The 17,351-nt window shown below is 43.2% G+C and overlaps 2 long non-coding RNA genes across 2 annotated transcripts in view; one reads left to right on the top strand and one right to left on the bottom strand.

The window, feature by feature from the left end:
* Positions 1 to 17,351, top strand: part of LOC149994730 (uncharacterized) — a 118,757-nt gene that overhangs the window by 49,234 nt on the left and 52,172 nt on the right. The gene's annotated exons all lie outside the window — the stretch shown is intronic.
* LOC149994733 (uncharacterized) lies at positions 1,886 to 16,864 on the bottom strand. Its single transcript, XR_016507830.1, has 3 exons — positions 16,802 to 16,864; positions 2,352 to 2,543; positions 1,886 to 2,243 (listed from the first exon to the last, which is right to left on the bottom strand). It is a non-coding gene; the product is annotated as an uncharacterized LOC149994733 (long non-coding RNA).

Below are 17,351 nucleotides of genomic sequence, written 5' to 3'. Positions count from 1 at the left end.
AAAGGACTGAAAGGTAGGTTTACTGAGGACTCACCATTTACCAGGCACTGTGTTTACTGCCTTATAGATCTTAACTTACTCTTTTAGTGTCATTTCCTAATGCAGTAAGAGTTGTCCTTGTTACAGATGAGAAAAGACTGTAAGGCAGGTGAAGTGACTGGTCCAGTTAATGACAGAGCTTGTGTGTTTTACCTCAAGGCTTGTGCTCTCGCCTCTGTATCAATAGAAAAGTGGAAGAGAAGGAAGGCAAAGCAAATTTTTGTTGCGGGTAAAGTTTTAAAAATGTACCTGGGGTAGGCAGATAATGGCTTTTCCGAAACATCCACATCCTAAACTCTGAAATCTGTGAATGTTACTTCATGTGGCAAAAGGACTTTGCAGATGTGATGAAGTTAAGGATTTTGAGATAGTAAGGTGTCCCAGATTATCCAGGTGGGTTCAATGTGATCACAAGGGCGGAGCCAGGAGTCAGGGTCAGAGTGACACAGGGTAAGGACCCCACCTGCTGATGCTGGCTTTGAAAGGGGGAGGGGGCTATGGGCCAAGAAATGTAGGCTACCCCTAGAAACTTGATCAGGTTAGGAAGCAGGATTTGCTCCCAGAACCTCCAGAAGGAGGGCTGTCCTGCTGACACCTTGATTTTGGCCCAGTGAAACCCCATTTTTGTCTTCTGATTTCCAGAATTATAAGAAATGGGGAAAAAAAAAATCTTTGCATTCCAGGAGTTATTGTCTGTCACCCAGAAAAAGAGACTGAAGGAAATATGCTCAAATGTTAAATAATGATTAAGTTTAGATTATGGGTGGGAAATAGAATCTGGATGATAGTTGTTTTCTTTTTTATACTTTATCTCAATTTTTAGAAAATCCTAACCCAAGGATATGTTTATTGATTCTTTTAGAGAGAGAAAGGGAGAGAGAGAGAGAGAGAGAGAGAGAGAGAGAGAAACCTTGATGGGTTGCCTCCCATATGCACCCTGGCCAGGGATCAAACCCATAACCTAGGTATGTGCCTTGACCAAGAATTGAACCCACAACCTTTTGGTGTACCAACCAACTGAGTCACTGGGCCAGGGCATTATATCTCAATTTTTAAAAATTAAAAATTACATATCATCACATTGTGATGTTGTTAGTAGAGGTCTGTTCAATGTACCGTGGGAGCACAGAAGAGGGAACCATTTTGTTGCCTGTGGGAGCACCTTCAAGATCTCTGAAAAGCATGCCATTTGAGTTTGCCAAGGGCACGTGCAGGAGAAAGGAAGGATGTAACAGGCGAGGAAAGCTTGTGCAAGGGCAGGAAGGGAGAAATGACAGACTGTCCTGAGTGTAAGCATGAGGCTCTTTCCTTCATTTGAAATGGCCCATTACTTCAGTGGATCAAACCCAAAGGAACTAGTTTCTAGGCATCAAGGAATATGGTTAGAAATCTTTCATGGGGCAATTTGAAATCTGATAGAGTAGCTTTAGACTCCGTGGCTGTGGAGAACGTGCTAGTGAATTATCGGTTGTTGAAGGCCCAGCCTTTTCTGCTTTTTTCCTCCATTTCTTTTTCTTGCAGTGCTGAGGTGGGCAAGGCCCCAGTCCCCAAATACAGTCTCCTATATTTTGTAGGAGGGTTTGTTTCCTTTGTTGAGAAGTAGATGTGTATCTCTGTGTTTTTATTTTTTCTTTCACCAATTAGGGAAATAATAGAGTGGCTCCTTTCTCTCCTCATGGTTTCACAGTGGAGCCATGGAAGTCTCATCTTGATTCCTCCCCCCTCTAGGGAGCCACACCTTTTCCAGGCCCTCCTAGATACTGGGGGACTCACAGGCCCCACAGAGGCGCCATGTGAGGGAAACAGAACAAAGCAAACAACAAAACCCGGGCGTGAGTAAGAACTGTTGTACATGCCTCTATTTTCTTAAAGTACGTGTTCCTTTCTCCCTTCCCCCTCTCCACCTTGATGGTTTAGGGCCACGTCTTCATCTCTGGGCACAAAACTGGTTTCCTTGCCCCTGCTGTGGCTGGGTTCCACCCATCAAGACAATGAGCCTATTTTTTCTTATAGTCAAAGGCCCTTGTGTTTGGCCTCAAGAGTTCCATCCTGAATTGGTGCCAAAACTCACGACTTCCTGTTCTGTCCTTTCCAGGTCACCTTGGAATCGGCAGGCTTATGGGTTGGGGCAGGGGTCCTGAGTTGTGTCCAGGGAAGGGGGATCGATATGGGAATCCTGTTTAGCTTGGGAGAGTCTTCTATGCCTGTTAGCAGAAAAAAGCAGAGTTGTGGGCGGGGACTGGGGTCCTGGTGCTGGTGACTAAGCTCTGACCTTGAATTAGTAGATTTGTTTCTATAGGCCTTAGTCTTACCTGCTGCACAATGAGGAGATTTGACTAGAAGAACTCTGGCTGTACAGCTTGAATGCCCTGGCCATGCATTTTCTTTCCTCTTCCTCACTGGAACCTGCTTCATCCCTTCAGGGGCCAAGGATCCACCACCAGGTGCTAAGCTCAGTTTTGGATGTTTAGATAAGATGCCTGTGGTCTATCCAGTTGTAAATACTGTATGGACAGTGGAAAGAAGCTCTAGAAGGAGGCTGGGCCAGAGAGAGGGAGTGGTAGAGTCTGAGATGGGGAAGGGGTGTGAAGCCAGAGCCTGGCCTGTGCAGTCTGCTTGGCCTGATCTCCTCTCTTCGTCACAAGGCACAGGCTGAGTTCTCCTCCTCACCAATCTTTTCTCTGTTGATCAAAGTGACTTTTCAGGGTTTTGGACAGATAGATATTCTTAGCTTGGGGGGAGAATCACACACTAACTACTTATAAGTCTTCTGGAAAATGGGGGCTGTGAATCCATGAAGGTCTTGAGAGATGGAAAGGAAAACTTTTGGAGAAAGATAATAGAGAAGAGCAGGCAATGAAAACACATACTATCAAACACAATTATGAAACATAAAAACACAATGTAAATATAAAGTTTTGCTGAGAACACGGTGTGGGGTAAGGGTGAACTAGGAGGGCAAAGGGAAGAAGTAATTTAGGAGGATTAAGCTCATAGCTAGGTAACTAGGTCTAGAAATCTCCTGGGAAGGCTCCCCATAACTTAAAAATTGCTTGACCTGTAAATTTCTTAGGACTGATTAGTTGTATAACATATTGTATGTAAAATACTAATAGCCAACCAGTATAGTACGCTTACTAATTATGGTACAAGTGATGACTAGTACAACTAATTGTGTGCTAATAGAACAACTGATAGCCAACAAGTATTGTGTGCTTACTACCTGCCAGGCAGTGTGGTAAACACTTTACCTAGATTACCTCATTTGATCCTCATGACAACATATGAGGTAGCTACTTTTATTAGCTGCATTTTACAGAGGATGTAAAATGTGTAGTTATTTGCCCAGGCCCTTGCAGTTCATGAGCCAGGATTTGAATCCAGGTTGTGGGGAGGACTTTATAGCATGTGCCTCTAACCACTGAGCAGTCCAGTAGGGAAATCATAAAGCTGACTGTCCTGGGATGTTTGTTAAAAATTGAGATCTGTGGGTCTCATCTTGGACCAACTGAAAGCAGAATTTCTCAAACATGATATTTGCAACTTACTAAGGTAGGGCTGGATGTCTGGATTCTGGAAGGCAAAGGAGTCTTGACTTCTCCACTGGCCCGCAGTTTGGGTCTATCTCTCTGAAATTGACAATGTGGCCTATTGCTTTCTTTGTCTGGGCTGTCAGATGGGTATATTTCACTCAGAATGGATGAGATCATGCTGACATTTATGCTAGTGAAGGCATTTTAAGTCTGCATCTTTTATTCACATTGTCCTTTCATCCTTCATTTGCTTCTCTCCTCTTATACCCTCTCCCTGCCCCCGCCTCCGCAGGGGTGGGTTTCACTTCTCCGCCTGGCCCCTGGGTGGCTTACCACCTGGCTGGGTGGCACTCAGCCACACTCTCACGTGGAGGTGGAGCTTTCCATGAAGTCAGCTGCTTCACCTTGGTCTGTGTAAGAGTGGGGACAAACAGAGCAGTGGAGTGGCAGCCTGGGAATTTTAGTGGGAATCCCGTCACCTACAGCAGTAGTCTGCTGTGCCAACCTAGGAGCCTTTCATTTATTGGCAAGTCTGAAGGGCTGACTCGGTTACACCCCCTGCCTTGAGTGAGGACAATGGAGAGTTTTACACAGGTCACTTTGGGGGACTGTTCTCACACTGTGGCCTCTGGGAGATCCAGAAGTGGGTGAGGGCCCTGGGCTGGGAGTGAGGGGACCTGGCTAAGCAACCGATTTCCTCTGTTACCATGAGAAAGTCACTTGCCCACTCTGGACTTGAGTTTTCTTAGCGGCAAATGGTTGGATTTCGGTGAGATAATAGTTCATGTTCTATTTTGCTCTTAAGTTCTCATTCTATGGTTAGTAGCAGGGAGGCAGGGGCAGGGGTGACAGAGGCCTGCATGCTGCTTTTTTTTTTTTTTTTGTCTCTTGTGCCTCCCTTCCCCCAAATGAGCAGGTTGTGATTCTCCTTGTGTCTCCCCTTGCACAGCTCTGTGCTTCAGTGGTCTGTGGGTGTGGTGAGGGGAGTTTCTGAGCCACAGCCCCTTGGCCCTGGGGAACAAGGGCCTGGTTGGTGAGCTCTGTGCCCTTGCACAGACTTCTCGTGTTTTGGTGTGGTATGACTTCCTGTTCTTCTACCTCCTCCACAGCCCAACCCTGAGCGTCAGGTTCAGTTTCCGGAGTGGGCTATCATTGTTTGATAACTTTCCTGGCTGTTTCCTGCCTGTGGGTCCCTGAAAAAAATCACAGGAAATTGTTTCCACAGCATCTGGGTCTCTGCTTCATGTTTTCCACTTTCCCCATAACACACAGGCCCAGAGAGACACACGCGCACACTCCTGCTTTCATGTATGGTGACAGATGAGGTGGGGTTGCATTCTTAATATCGTCCAGGGGCCCACATAACACACGTGTGAACCTGTGTGGTGTCTTCATGTCTTGTATGTCTCTGTCACTTAAGGGCTTTGGGTCGGTGCTATGGATGTGCATGAGTGTATTACATGTGCCTGGGTGTGTGTGTGGGGGTCAGAGTGTGCGGTTGGCGGTTGATGCTGAGAGGAAGTGATTCAAGAGCTGGATTTGCTCTCTTTATCTTTCTGCTTTTTATGCAATGTCCTGGTAACTTGTATTATCAGAGAGCTGATTAGAAAGGTGATAGAAATGTCCTTAATCTGGTCTGCAATTCACCTTGGGTGTATAATGTATAAGGGTGTGGGGAAGTGGGGAGGAAACAAACGTTGGACCTTCCTGAGCAGTCCGAGCCCAGTTCTCGGAAACTAGATGTTGGTGACTTAGCTGTCTCCACCCTTGGATTTGGGAGCTGCTGGGGCACAGGTATCACCCTCTTCTGTGAAGATCAGGGACAAGTTGGCAGGCAGGAAACAGGCCAGATTTATGGCTTGTTTCGAACCAATATTTAGGCATTCTGACCTTTAAAAAAAATTTAATTTCACGGATACTGTCACCTACCTACCAACGGTCAGGTGCTGACAAAGACAAACACAATTCTTGAGCAAGGCTTTCTGGGCCTAATCCCCTCAATACCCAACTCTGTCTCACTGCTAAGCCTTTGGGGATGCTCAGAACCAGACAGGCAAGGTCAGATGCTGGACTGGCTGACGAAGGAGAGTGGGGCAGGAGGTCAACCCCGTGCACTTTCTGACTCTCCTTTTCAGGAGCATAGGGACCAGGAAGTAGGAAACTGGGCTCCTTAGGAAATGCTGTGATAGATAATGTGGTGGGGATGGCAACTCCGATTGTCCTTCAGCTTGTCTCTTGGCTCCTCACAGAGAGCATGCCCTCAAGCATTCCCAGAAATGGAGAACAAGTATATGTTGCTTGGGGCTTGGAAACCGGTTAAGATTGTTATGCTAAGTGAAATAAGCCAGGCTGTGAAAGACAAATACCATATGACCTCACTTGTAAGAGGAACCTAATGAACAACACAACCAAATGAGCAAAATTGAACCAAAGGCATGGAACCAAGGAACAGACTGACAGCAACCAGAGGGGAGGGATGAGGGGGATAAGGGTGGAAATAAGGGGAAGGAACTAGTCGAGGAACATGTATGAATGACCCATGGACATGGACAACAGGGTGGGGATTGTATGTAGGAGTGGGAAATGGGATGGGTAGAGAAGAGCAAAGGGGGAAAAATCGGGGCAACTGTAATAGACAACAATAAAATACTTATTAATAAAAAACTTTAGCAGTGAGAAGGCAGGACAATTTGAGGCCTTGCAGAATTGTCTCTAAGACCAGGAGGCTGGGCAGTAGCCAAGGGTCAGGTAGAGAGAAAGATGCACAAAAATTGCTCAGACTAACCGGTGCCAAACATTTTTTTCTGAGGCTCCTGCACTAACCTAGCATCCCCTCTATCATACTCAGGTAGGACTTCCCCTCTCTGTTGAAAACCCATTCTGCTAAGGCTTTGTGATGCCCTTTTGTGCCTTCTTTTCTTTTTTTCTTTTTTATCTCTTGCAACCTCTTAAAAAATTTTTTTTATTATTTTTATTTTATTTTGTTTATTTGTTTTTAGAGAAAGGGGAAAGGAGAAAGAGAGGAAGAGGAACACCTATGTGTGGTTGACTCTCACGTGCCCCCAAACTGGGGACCTGGCATGCAACCCAGGCATGTGCCCTGACTGGGAATCAAACCAGCGACACTTGGTTCGCAGGCTGACGCTCAATCCACTGAGCCACAGCAGCCAGGATTTATTTTCTTTTTTAATACTGCCTTTGCTATCCATTTTAGTCTGATGGAACTTGTGTAAAATAACTGGAGATAGGGTGAGTGAAAATTTTCCAGACCCTCACATTCTTAGAGTTGGCTCTGGGCTCTATAGATTTCTACCTCTCCGGGATGACCCTGGGAACTTTATTTTACCCTAGGTCCTATTGTAGTCCTTTCACCAGCTCAGCTGCTCCCTAAGTACAGGAGAGAGAGAAAGAGAAAGAGAGGTAGAGACAGAGACAGAGACAGAGGTAGAGATAGAGGTAGAGAGAGGGCAGAGTGAGGCTTCAAGCACTGTGATGTGTCAGGTGTCCAGAACTGGATTTAAATCCACTCTTTGTCCTTTATTAATGGTGTGATTTTGGCAAGTAACTTAAGCTTTCTAAGATTCAGTTGCTACATCTATAAAATGGAGAAAATACCCACATAATAGTTTAGTTAACATATATTGAACACTTTACACTTATTAATTCAGTTAATCCTCATAACATTTTCAGGAATTAAGCATTAGTGTAGTGGTCAGTTTTCAGGTGAGGAAATTGAGGCACAGAGAAGTTAAGTAGCAGGTTCAAGTTAATGTAGGTCGGAAGTGGTGGAGCTGGTATTCTGAACTTGGACAGTCTGACCCCAGAGACTGTGTCCTCACCTACTGCACTAGATTGTATAGTTCACAGAATGTTAACAAAGATTGAGACAAACATTTAAAGCACCAGGTATGATGCTTGGCACACAGTAGGCACCTGACAAATGACAGCTGTTACCACCAGAGCTGAGAAACCTGCTTCCATGTGGGCATGTGGAAGATGTGGCCCTGGGTCAGGCAAAGCAGGACAGATGTGGGCCCTCCTGCTGACCTTGGGTTTGCTGCCACCCTAGCTGTGTGAGACAGAGTTTACTGGCAAAAGTCTTATCTCTGCAATCCCAAAGTTGCCTGACAAGCTCCAAAAGGGAGAAACTTGGTGGCCAGAAGGAGGAGCTCCCTTCCAGGGAGCCAGTTAGTTGCTCAAGAATCACTTTTCTGTCTCAGCTTCAGAGGAATTTGGCTTTTCATTTCCTAGTGTCTTACCCATTTGGTCAGGGCTCCCAATAAGCTGCCTGTGGAATGGAGTGGGGCTGATGCCTAAATTGGCACAGGCTGAGGGGCTAATGCCAGGAAGCCAAGGAGACTTCACAGGGACTCAGGGAAACCCAGTTGTGGGCTTCAGAGGAGGGGAGTATCGAGCTTGCCTCTGTTTTCTTGTCATGTTTATCTTAGCTCTCCACCTCGCGCTAACAGCTGGGTCAGTGGTGAGCAGTTCCGGCACACCTGCCCCACATGAGGCGCTGGCTGGGTTAAAGGTGGCATGGTTTACGGCTAAAGGCTTTTGGAGGCTGAGGGAACTGGATTCCCATCATGGCTCTGCCACTTTTTAGTTGTGTGACCTTGGCTGTTTATTTATCTTTTCTGAGCCTCGGTTTTCTCATTTATGAGAAAATGGTGAGGATCAAATGAAATAACCTAGAACAGCAACTTACACACCACACAGTGATGGATAGGTGCAGCTGGGGAATGTGGAGGAACATAAAATGCAGTCCCTCACCTTTAAGGAAGTTATAGTCTAGATTGGGGAGAGGTAATAAGACCGGTAAACATAAATCACAATCTCAGGACTGCAAATAATATGCACAAGCGTAATGGACAGTGAGAGCTTTGGGAGTTCAGAGGTAAGAGAGCTGCCCTCTGGGCCAAGCCAGTCAGGGAAGGCTTTCTGAACAAGGGAACCTTGCAACTAAGCAAAGGTTGGAAAGGAAGCTGAGGGACCCTCCAGGAAACCATCTGAGATGACAGGGAAGAAACCAGTTGGATTAGAACCAAGGGTTTGTGGGGGGGACTAGAGTGAGGTGAGATTCAGTCCGTAGGCTGAAGCTAGGTTGTGAAGGGCTTTGAAAGTCAGGCTACAGAATTTGGAATCTGTCTGAAGGTTTTTGAGGAGGGAGATAACATAAATATTTGGACCTTGATTCAGTCACTGATTCTTTGAACACTGGGGCTTTAGATGCTTTGGATTTCTTATCTTTAAGGAGTTTGGACCACGTGATTGATCAGGAGTTTCTCTAGCTATAGAGTCTGTGTGTATAAGATACAGGAAGAGTATTTTGATGATAAAGTACAGAATTAGTTGGGAGGGAGAAATGGGGTAGAAGTATTACTTAGGAAGTCAGTGTAATATCAGACATGAAGCTTCTTATTGCCTCTTATTAGGACTCCAAGTGTAGGTGGGGAAGGTCTTTACTGTATGTTTCAGGTACTTTGACACTCTAACTCTGTAACAATTTGAGTTCTGTAAGATACCACCCCAGAAGACACCGACTCTTGGGCACCTGGAGAAGTGGGGAGATTGGTAAACTGTTCTGGGAAAGGAGTGATTATCTGGTGGCCTTCCGGTTTATATCATTCCTATTCTTCGATAAACCGAGAAGGGCAAAACTAACAGTAGCTCCTTAGTGTTGGTCTTTAGATGTTGTGTAGTTTTTCAGTTTGCAAAACAGCTTCACAGGCATTATCTCATATGCTTCTCATCAAAGTCTCCTGAAGGAGGTTAGGCAGGTGCTCCCTCCATTTTATGGATGAGGAAAGGCTGTAATTTCTCACAATCTCTCAAATCTAGGTCTCCTCATTCTAAGTGCAGTTAACTTTCCCTCGCTTCATGTTCCTCAGACAGGAAATAGGAGTGCGCTTCTTTCATTAATGAATGAGTTCAGCACATGTTTACGAATACCCAATATGCGTCAGGTACTCTACTAAACTGAGGTCCACAAGACGGCATATATTTAAGAAAATTTTTTTTGCTGAGTGTTAAAACAATACATGCTTATTACAGAAATTTTATAAAGTAGAGGAAAAGATTCCTCTAATCACACCACCTAGAGTTATAGGGATGTTTAGAGTTTTTTCTTTGCCAGTTTTGTACTTATTAAGATCATACTATGTCTGTAACTTTGTATGCTGATTTTTTCACTTATGAATTTTCTTTCTTTTTAAAGTATATTTTATTGATTATGTTGTTACAGTCGTCCCAGTTTTTTCCCCTTTGTTCCTCTCTGCCTAATACCCACCTTCCCTCCAGCAATCCCACTCCCCTTAGTTCATGTCCATGGGTCATGCATATAAGTTTTTCAGCTTCACCCTTTCCTATATTATTCTTAACTACCCCCCCCCCCCGTCTATTTTGTACCAAACAATTATGCTTCTTAATCCCCCCCCCTTCCCTGCTGATAACCCTCCAAATGATCCCCATACCTATGATTCTGTTCCTATTCTGGTTTGCTTAGTTGAATTTTGTTTTTATTTTTTAGATTCAGTTGTTGATAGTTGTGAGTTTGTTGTCATTTTAATGTTCATAATTTTGATCTTTTTCTTAAGTAAGTCCCTTTGACATTTCATATAATAATATCTTCGTGATGACGAACTCCTTTAGCTTTACCTTGTCTGGGAAACACTTTATCTGCCCTTCCATTCTAAATGATAGCTTTGCCGGAGAGAGTAATCTTGGTTGTAAGTCCTTGCTTTTCATCACATTGAATACTTCTTGCTAGTCCCTTCTTGCCTGCAAAGTTCCTTTTGAGAAATCAGCTGATAGTCCTATAGGCAACCCTTTGTAGCAAAGTCTCTGCTTTTCTCTTGCTGCTTTTAAGATTCTCTCTTTATCTTTTACCTTTGGCATTTTAATTATGATATGTCTTGGTGTGGTCCTTTTGGCTCCAGCTTGTTTGGGATTCTCTGTGCTTCCTGGACTTGTATGTCTACTTCCTTCGCCAAATTTGGAGAGTTTTCCTTCATTATTGTCTTACATAAATTTTCAATTTCTTGCTCTTCTTCTTCTCCTTCTCGCACCCCCATGATTCGGATGTTGGCACATTTAAAGTTGTCCAGGAGGTTCCCAAGCTTCTCCTCATTTTTTTCAATTCTTGTTTCCTCATTCTGTACTGGTTGACTGTTTTTTTCTTCCTTATGTTCCAAATCATTAATTTGAACCCTAGTTTCCTTCCCTTCACCATTGCTTTTGTGTGGATTTTCCTTTGTTTCATTTATCATAACCTTCACTTCTTCCCTCATGTGTTTGCCATACTTAAGCATATTTGTCAAGTCTGTGAGCATCTTTATCACTAGTGTTTTGAACGTTGCGTCTGTTAGGTTGGCTATCTCCTCATTTGTTAGGTTGACTATCTCCTCATCACTTAGTTCTCCCACTGGAACCTTGACCTATTCCCCCTTTTGGGCCATACTTCTCTGTCTCCTCATTCTGACAGGCTCCTATGTTTGTTTGCCTCCGGATCCCAGGTAGAGCTGTTGCTCCTGTTATGTTGTAAGGGGCGGAGCCTTAGGTATTCTTCAGTAGAGGGCGACCCATTTCACCATGTTATGGTGCTGTTTGTGAGGGAGGGGTCTGAGAGGGAACAATGTTGCCTGCTCAGCACTCGCCCCTTTTCCAGGCACTTTTCCCACTTCCGTATGGGACTGGCACCCCTCTAGCTGTTGCCCTGGCCATTGTTCCCAGAGTGGGTGGGTCTGCAGACATTCTAGGGCCATGAGAGCCCTTTAGAGATTTTATTTATTTAGAGAGAGGGGGAGTGAGGGAGAAAGAGAGGGAGACAAACGTCAGTGTGTGGTTGACTCTCATGTGCCCCCAACTAGTTACCTGGCCCACAACCCAGGCATGCGCCCCGACTGGGAATTGAACCAGTGACCCTTTGGTTTGCAGGCTGGCACTCAATCCACTGAACCACACCAGCCAGGGTCATGGGGGCCCTTTAAACAAGTGGACTCTGCTGAGAGACCAGCAATTTCTTCCTCCGCCCCAACCCCCACTGATTTGCACAGTAAGGAGCAATGAGGCTTGATTTTCCCTGGCGCTGAGACCATGAGCTTCGAGGTCTGGTCTGGTGCTGGGAGCGCTCCCCAGGTGTCCCTCCCTACTTAAAAAAAAAAAAAATGCTTTATTGATTATGCTGTTACAGTCGTCCCAGTTTCTTTCCCCTTTGTTCCCCTCCACCCAGTGACCACCCTCCCTCTAGTTTCCCTTCCCTTTTAGTCCATGCCCATTGGTTGTGCATATAGTTCCTCTCAACATCTTCCTATCTACTCCACTTCCTCCTATTATGCTTCTTAACTTCTGTACTATCTCCCTCACTTTCCCCCCTTCCCCCTCCCTGCTGACCTCCCCTCATAATGTTCCCCATACCTATAATTTTTTCCCCACTTTCGGTGCCTACTTAGTTTGCCTTTGTTTCAGTTCCCTAGCTTTTGTTGTTGGTTGTTGTGATACAGTTTTCATTTTAATGTTCATAGTTTTGATCCTCTTTCTCCTAAACAAGTCCCTTTAACATTTCATATAACAGTGGTTTGGATCTGATGAACTCCTTTAGTTTTATTTTGTCCTGGAAGCACTTTCTCTGCCCTTCTATTCTGAATGACAGCTTCGCTGGATAGAATAATCGTGGTTGTAGGTTTTTGCTTTACATTACTTTGAATATTTCTTGCCAGTCCCTTCTTGCCTGCAGAGTTTCTTTTGAGAAATCAGCTGATAGTCTTATTAGGACCCTTTTGTACATAATTCTCTCCTTCTCTCTTGCTGCTTTTAAGATTCTCTGTTTATCCTTAATTTTTGACATTTTGATTATAATGTGTCTTGGTATGGTTCTCCCTGGGTCCAGTTTATTTAGAACTCTCTGTGCTTCCTGGGCCTGTAAGTCTATTTCCTTCCCCAAGTTAGGGAAGTTCTGCTTCATTATTTTTTCACATAATTTTTAAATTTCTAGTTGTTCTTCTTCGCCTTCTGGCAACCCTATTATTTGGATGTTGGCCTGCTTATAGCTGTCCCATAGGTTTCTGATCCTCTCCTCATTTTCCTCACTTTTCATTTCCTCATCTGCACTGGTTGACTGTTTGTTCCTTCCCTGTATTCCAATTTGTTGATTTGATCCCTTGTTTTCTTTCCCTCACCACTAGTTTCATATGTGTTTTTGTTCATTTCAGCAGGACTAGCCTTCATTCCTTCTCCATCTTAAGATCTGCTGTTATGTCTGTAAGCATTCGTATAACCAAAGGTCTGAACTATGCCTCAGAAAGACTTCCTATCTGCTGCTTCGTTAGATTAGATATTTGCTGTCTGGTCAGCTGCATCACCAGGATCTCTATCATGATCAGTGTCATCCTGACATTTTTGTGTTTACTTTTGCTTCCTGGGTGGGGCTTTCACACCTCCTATGCTATAGGGAGTGGAGCCCTGTGCACTCATCACTACTGCTCGATTCTTCTCACCACACTGTGGCATTTTGTGGGGGGTTATGGGGGTCCAAGATGGATTCCTGCCATTCACTCTCTGCTGAGAGACCGGGAGCCTCCTCCTCTAGCCCCACGCCCTCCGACCCTCACAGTTCAAGGCAATGGGGGTCTGCCTTCCTCAGCATTGGAATTGAGAGCTGACAAGTTTGGTCTGCAGCCGGGGGTGCTCCCCAGGTGCTTCTCGCCTCCCCTTAAATAAGGATGTCTGTGCTTACCACCGTCCCGCCACCATCACCACAGCTGCCACTGCATGCACAGCTTGACCTCTCCACCCCGGCTTCACCCCTCCTACCTGTTCAGATGAGCACCGCTTCTTTATAACTTCATACGTTGGAATTCCATATAGCTTTATTTTCTGAAACTTCTGGTAATTTCTCGTTTTGTGGTAGTTGTATTCCTTCTTAGTTGTGGAGGGAGACAGAGTGTGTCAGTCTAGGCCTCCATCTTGGCCGGAAGTCCCCTCCATACTTTTTAAAATGTGTGACTGCACTTTCTGCTGGCCTGCCGCTGCCGCCACTGCACCACGTCCTCTCAGCCCCAACTCCGCCCCTCCTACCTATCTGGGTGAGTATTTCTTCTTTATATCTTGGTTTGTTGGACTTCCATGCAGCTTGATTTTCTGGAACTTCTAGTTGTCTCTAGTTTTGAGGTAGTTGTATTCCTTCTTAGTTGTGGTGGGAGACACAGCATGTCTGTCTAGGTCTCCATCTTGACTGGAAGTTTCACTTATGAAGTTTCTTATATAAAAGTTTTTAAAAAAATCAAAAAATGGTTATCTAACATTATGTTAATGGATGATTCATAACTTTGTAATTTCCCTATTGTTAGACTTCTAAGTCATTTCTAATTTTTTCCTATTTTAAATGTTACTATGATAAATCCCTTTTTTTGCATTGTTTGTTTTGCATTTCTAGTTATTTCTGAAAGAGAACAGATAATTCAAAAAATTTACTTGGGCTTTTATTAAATATTGCCAAATTGTTTCCCCAAAACTTGTTAGAATTATCTGTATTCCCATTGGCATTGTATGAGTTAAGAAATTTGGAAATGGGAACAGAAGCTCTTTTCTATATATATATATATATATATATATATATATATATATATATATATATATATTTTTTTTTTTTTTTTTTTTTTTTTTTTTTTGGCAAGGGTAGACATGAAGATGGGACCCCTGGGGAGTAGTCAGGGACCTGAGGGCCCAGATCTGTTATCCAAGGAAGCTCAGACTTAGGCACATGGTATCAGTGAGACTTCTCTGGTTAGGCCTCAGTTATCCCTTGGCTGAATATTTCTGATTTAAAAACATTCTTGAGTATTTTTTCTTTTCTTATTTTTGTTAGTTCTCACTGAAAAATTAGTCTTAGTTGAACTAAATAGAAAAGATTCATTCTTACCTAGCCAGCATATCTAGATGGTGGCTGTGGCCGCACCACAGCTACTAGTGCCTATTGTGTCATCATTATGCCTTGTTTTTTATCTGAGTACATATTTAATTTGTCACGCTCCTCTGAAAGCAACTTAAGAATAGAAACTGTGTCTCTTTTTTTCTGAATTCTAAACTGTCTGGCAAGATACTACTTATAAGTACAGTAAATAGTTATTAAATGGAAGACTTTTCCAGATGTCTCACACATGGTTTCCAGTAAAAATTCAGTACCATCCATCCATTCATTCATGGTAGATGATGATAGATAGATATTTGTTTCATAAATATGAAATTCATTGTTTGGAGTTGAAATATGTGTCATGAAATATGCTGTAAATGTTGATTAGATGCCGATTCCTCTTCAGAAGCCTTTTAAGTCTATGACCTAACAGGGGTAATTGGGCATATTGAAAAGGAGAGAAACTCCAGGAGACGGGAAGTTAGCAGAATGGGAAGTAAGTTACTTCTCTGAAATATTTAGCAGTTGAACTGAAACTATTTTAAAAGGATTCTGGGTTGACGGTATGTTCTTAGAAAGTCCTATGGGGGAGATTGGGAAGCTCTAGGCTTCCTATATGATTTACCATCATGCAAATGCATTTTGTTTCTCCTCATACTCTTTAAACTACAGTTGTAGTAGATGACTCACCATATTTTTCTGACTTGTCTTTTTGTTCTATTCCATAGAATAGGGCCTTGTAAATGTTGAATAAAAGATGTGGCTGAATCTGTGTTACTAATTTGTGTGATAGTTAATTTTATGTGTCAGCTTTATGGTTTAAACATTATGCTGGGTGTTTTTGGATGAGACTGACATTTAAACTGGTAGATCGAGTAAAGCAGATGTACCTCTTTAATGTGGGTAGACCACATCCAATCAACTGAAGCTTGAATAAAATGAAGAGGTTGACTCTCCTCTGAATAAGAGATAATTCTTCCTGACTTATGGCCTCCGAGCTGGGACACCAACTTTTCCTGCCTTTAGACTTAACCTTAAATATTGTCTTCTCTCTAGCTGCTGCTGACCTTTGGACTGGAAATACACTGTGGCTCTCTTGGGTCTCTGGCTTGCTGACTCACCCCACATGTCTTGGGACTTGTCAGCATCTATACTTGTGTGAGCCATAGAGAGAAAATCAGTAGTTTTTATTATGTGTGGCCATAGAGACAAGCCTGGAAGAAGAACAGATTTTAATGGCAGTATTAGAGGTGCCCTGTTTGGGAAGATGTTGGTTGGTAAGTCAAGTCTTCAGGGGAGCTTCTCTGGCTTAAAATACTAAGCACTTAGCATATTATAATATAGATATTCCCTTCCAGACTTCCTGTAAGAAGGAGGTGGTAGTTAAGGGGGAAGATCATGACTATAATATGGAACTACAAACTCTCTGCATCTATTTTAATATAGGAATATATTTAGGTCTTTCTCATATTTAAAATAAGTCCCTTTTTGGAATCCTATTTCTCTAGCTGACTTCCACTTTATATAGACAAACTTCTTAAAAGAGTTGTGTTTAACCAGTATCTCTCCCATTTACTTCTCAGCATCATGAAGTTGACTGAACTTCCCCACTCCCACCCTCCTCATTGCGCAACCCTAACTGCTTTAACCAAGGTCTCCAATGGTGAAGTTGTCCTCAAATACAAATACACCCTCTCACCCTTGTTTTACCTGATGTCAGAGCACTTGCCCCTGTTGACCAGTGCTGCACTGTAGAACTGCAGTATGGCCCTCACTCTGTTGGCTTCCCACCAGTCCGCCATTCCTTTTCACTTTTCTTTGCCACCTCTGCCATTCCACAAATCTCAGTGGTCTCTAGGGTTCTGTCTTATGTCCTTTTCCCTCCCTCCCTCCATCTCTCCCTTCCTCCCTTCCTTTTATTGAATTTTAGAGGAAGGGGGGGAGAGGGAGAGAGAAAGAGAGATATTGATTTGTTGTTCCACTTATTTATGCATTCATTGGTTGATTTTTTATGTGTCCTGATGAGGGTTTGAACTCACAACCTTGGTGTATTGAGATGATGCTCTAACCAGCTGAGCTATCTGACCAGAGCAGGAAAACTACTGTAGTTCTTTAAATGCCTCTGCTTTCTATTACATCTGGGTCCTTGTACTTTTTTTGTCTGCCTAGAACATTCCTGTCATGCCTCTTATTTTCCTATAAATTTTAGTTATCCTTCAGGCTTGGTTAATACATTCCTTCTGCTGTAATCTCATACTAACACACAACTCCAGATGATGCTCCTGACGTACCCATTATGTACCCCTTTTGTAGCACTTACCATGGTCTCTTGAGACAGCCTGATGAATGTACTGTAAACATCTTGTAGGCAGGGAGTCCAAGTCTCATTGTTGCATTCCTGAGACCTGGAAGAGTACCTGTCGCAGAGTATATGTTCAGTAAATATTTGTGATACTAGTGAATGATTTACCATAGTTACTCTGAACATGTTTCTCATTAAACCAATTGAGCAAGTGATACAGATCTTGTAGGGAGAGAGCAGGAATGAGGTTTGAGTCCTTGATGTCAGTTAAAAAAAAAACAACAAAATTTCAGATATTTGCAGTTTTATAAATGGAGTATGGGTTCTAATGGGCTTATGGGATAGTATAGCTAAATCTAAATTCCAGCCAGCTCACAGTCTTTATCCAGGCCTTAAGATTCTTTTCTTTTTAGTAATAATTTTGTTGAAATATAACTCATATACCATTTCAATTTTCTATTTAAAGTATATAATTCCATGGTTTTTAGTATATTTACAGAATTATACAACCAGCATCACAATTGCTTTTAGAACATTTCATCACCCCAACAAGAAATTTTATACTTAT

Source organism: Furipterus horrens, unplaced genomic scaffold (genome assembly GCF_987537825.1).
Source record: "Furipterus horrens unplaced genomic scaffold, mFurHor1.1.pri manual_scaffold_13, whole genome shotgun sequence".
NCBI lineage: Eukaryota > Metazoa > Chordata > Mammalia > Chiroptera > Furipteridae > Furipterus > Furipterus horrens.
The sequence above is the reverse complement of the archived record's forward strand: the minus strand, read 5'-3'. Positions and strand labels throughout refer to the sequence as shown.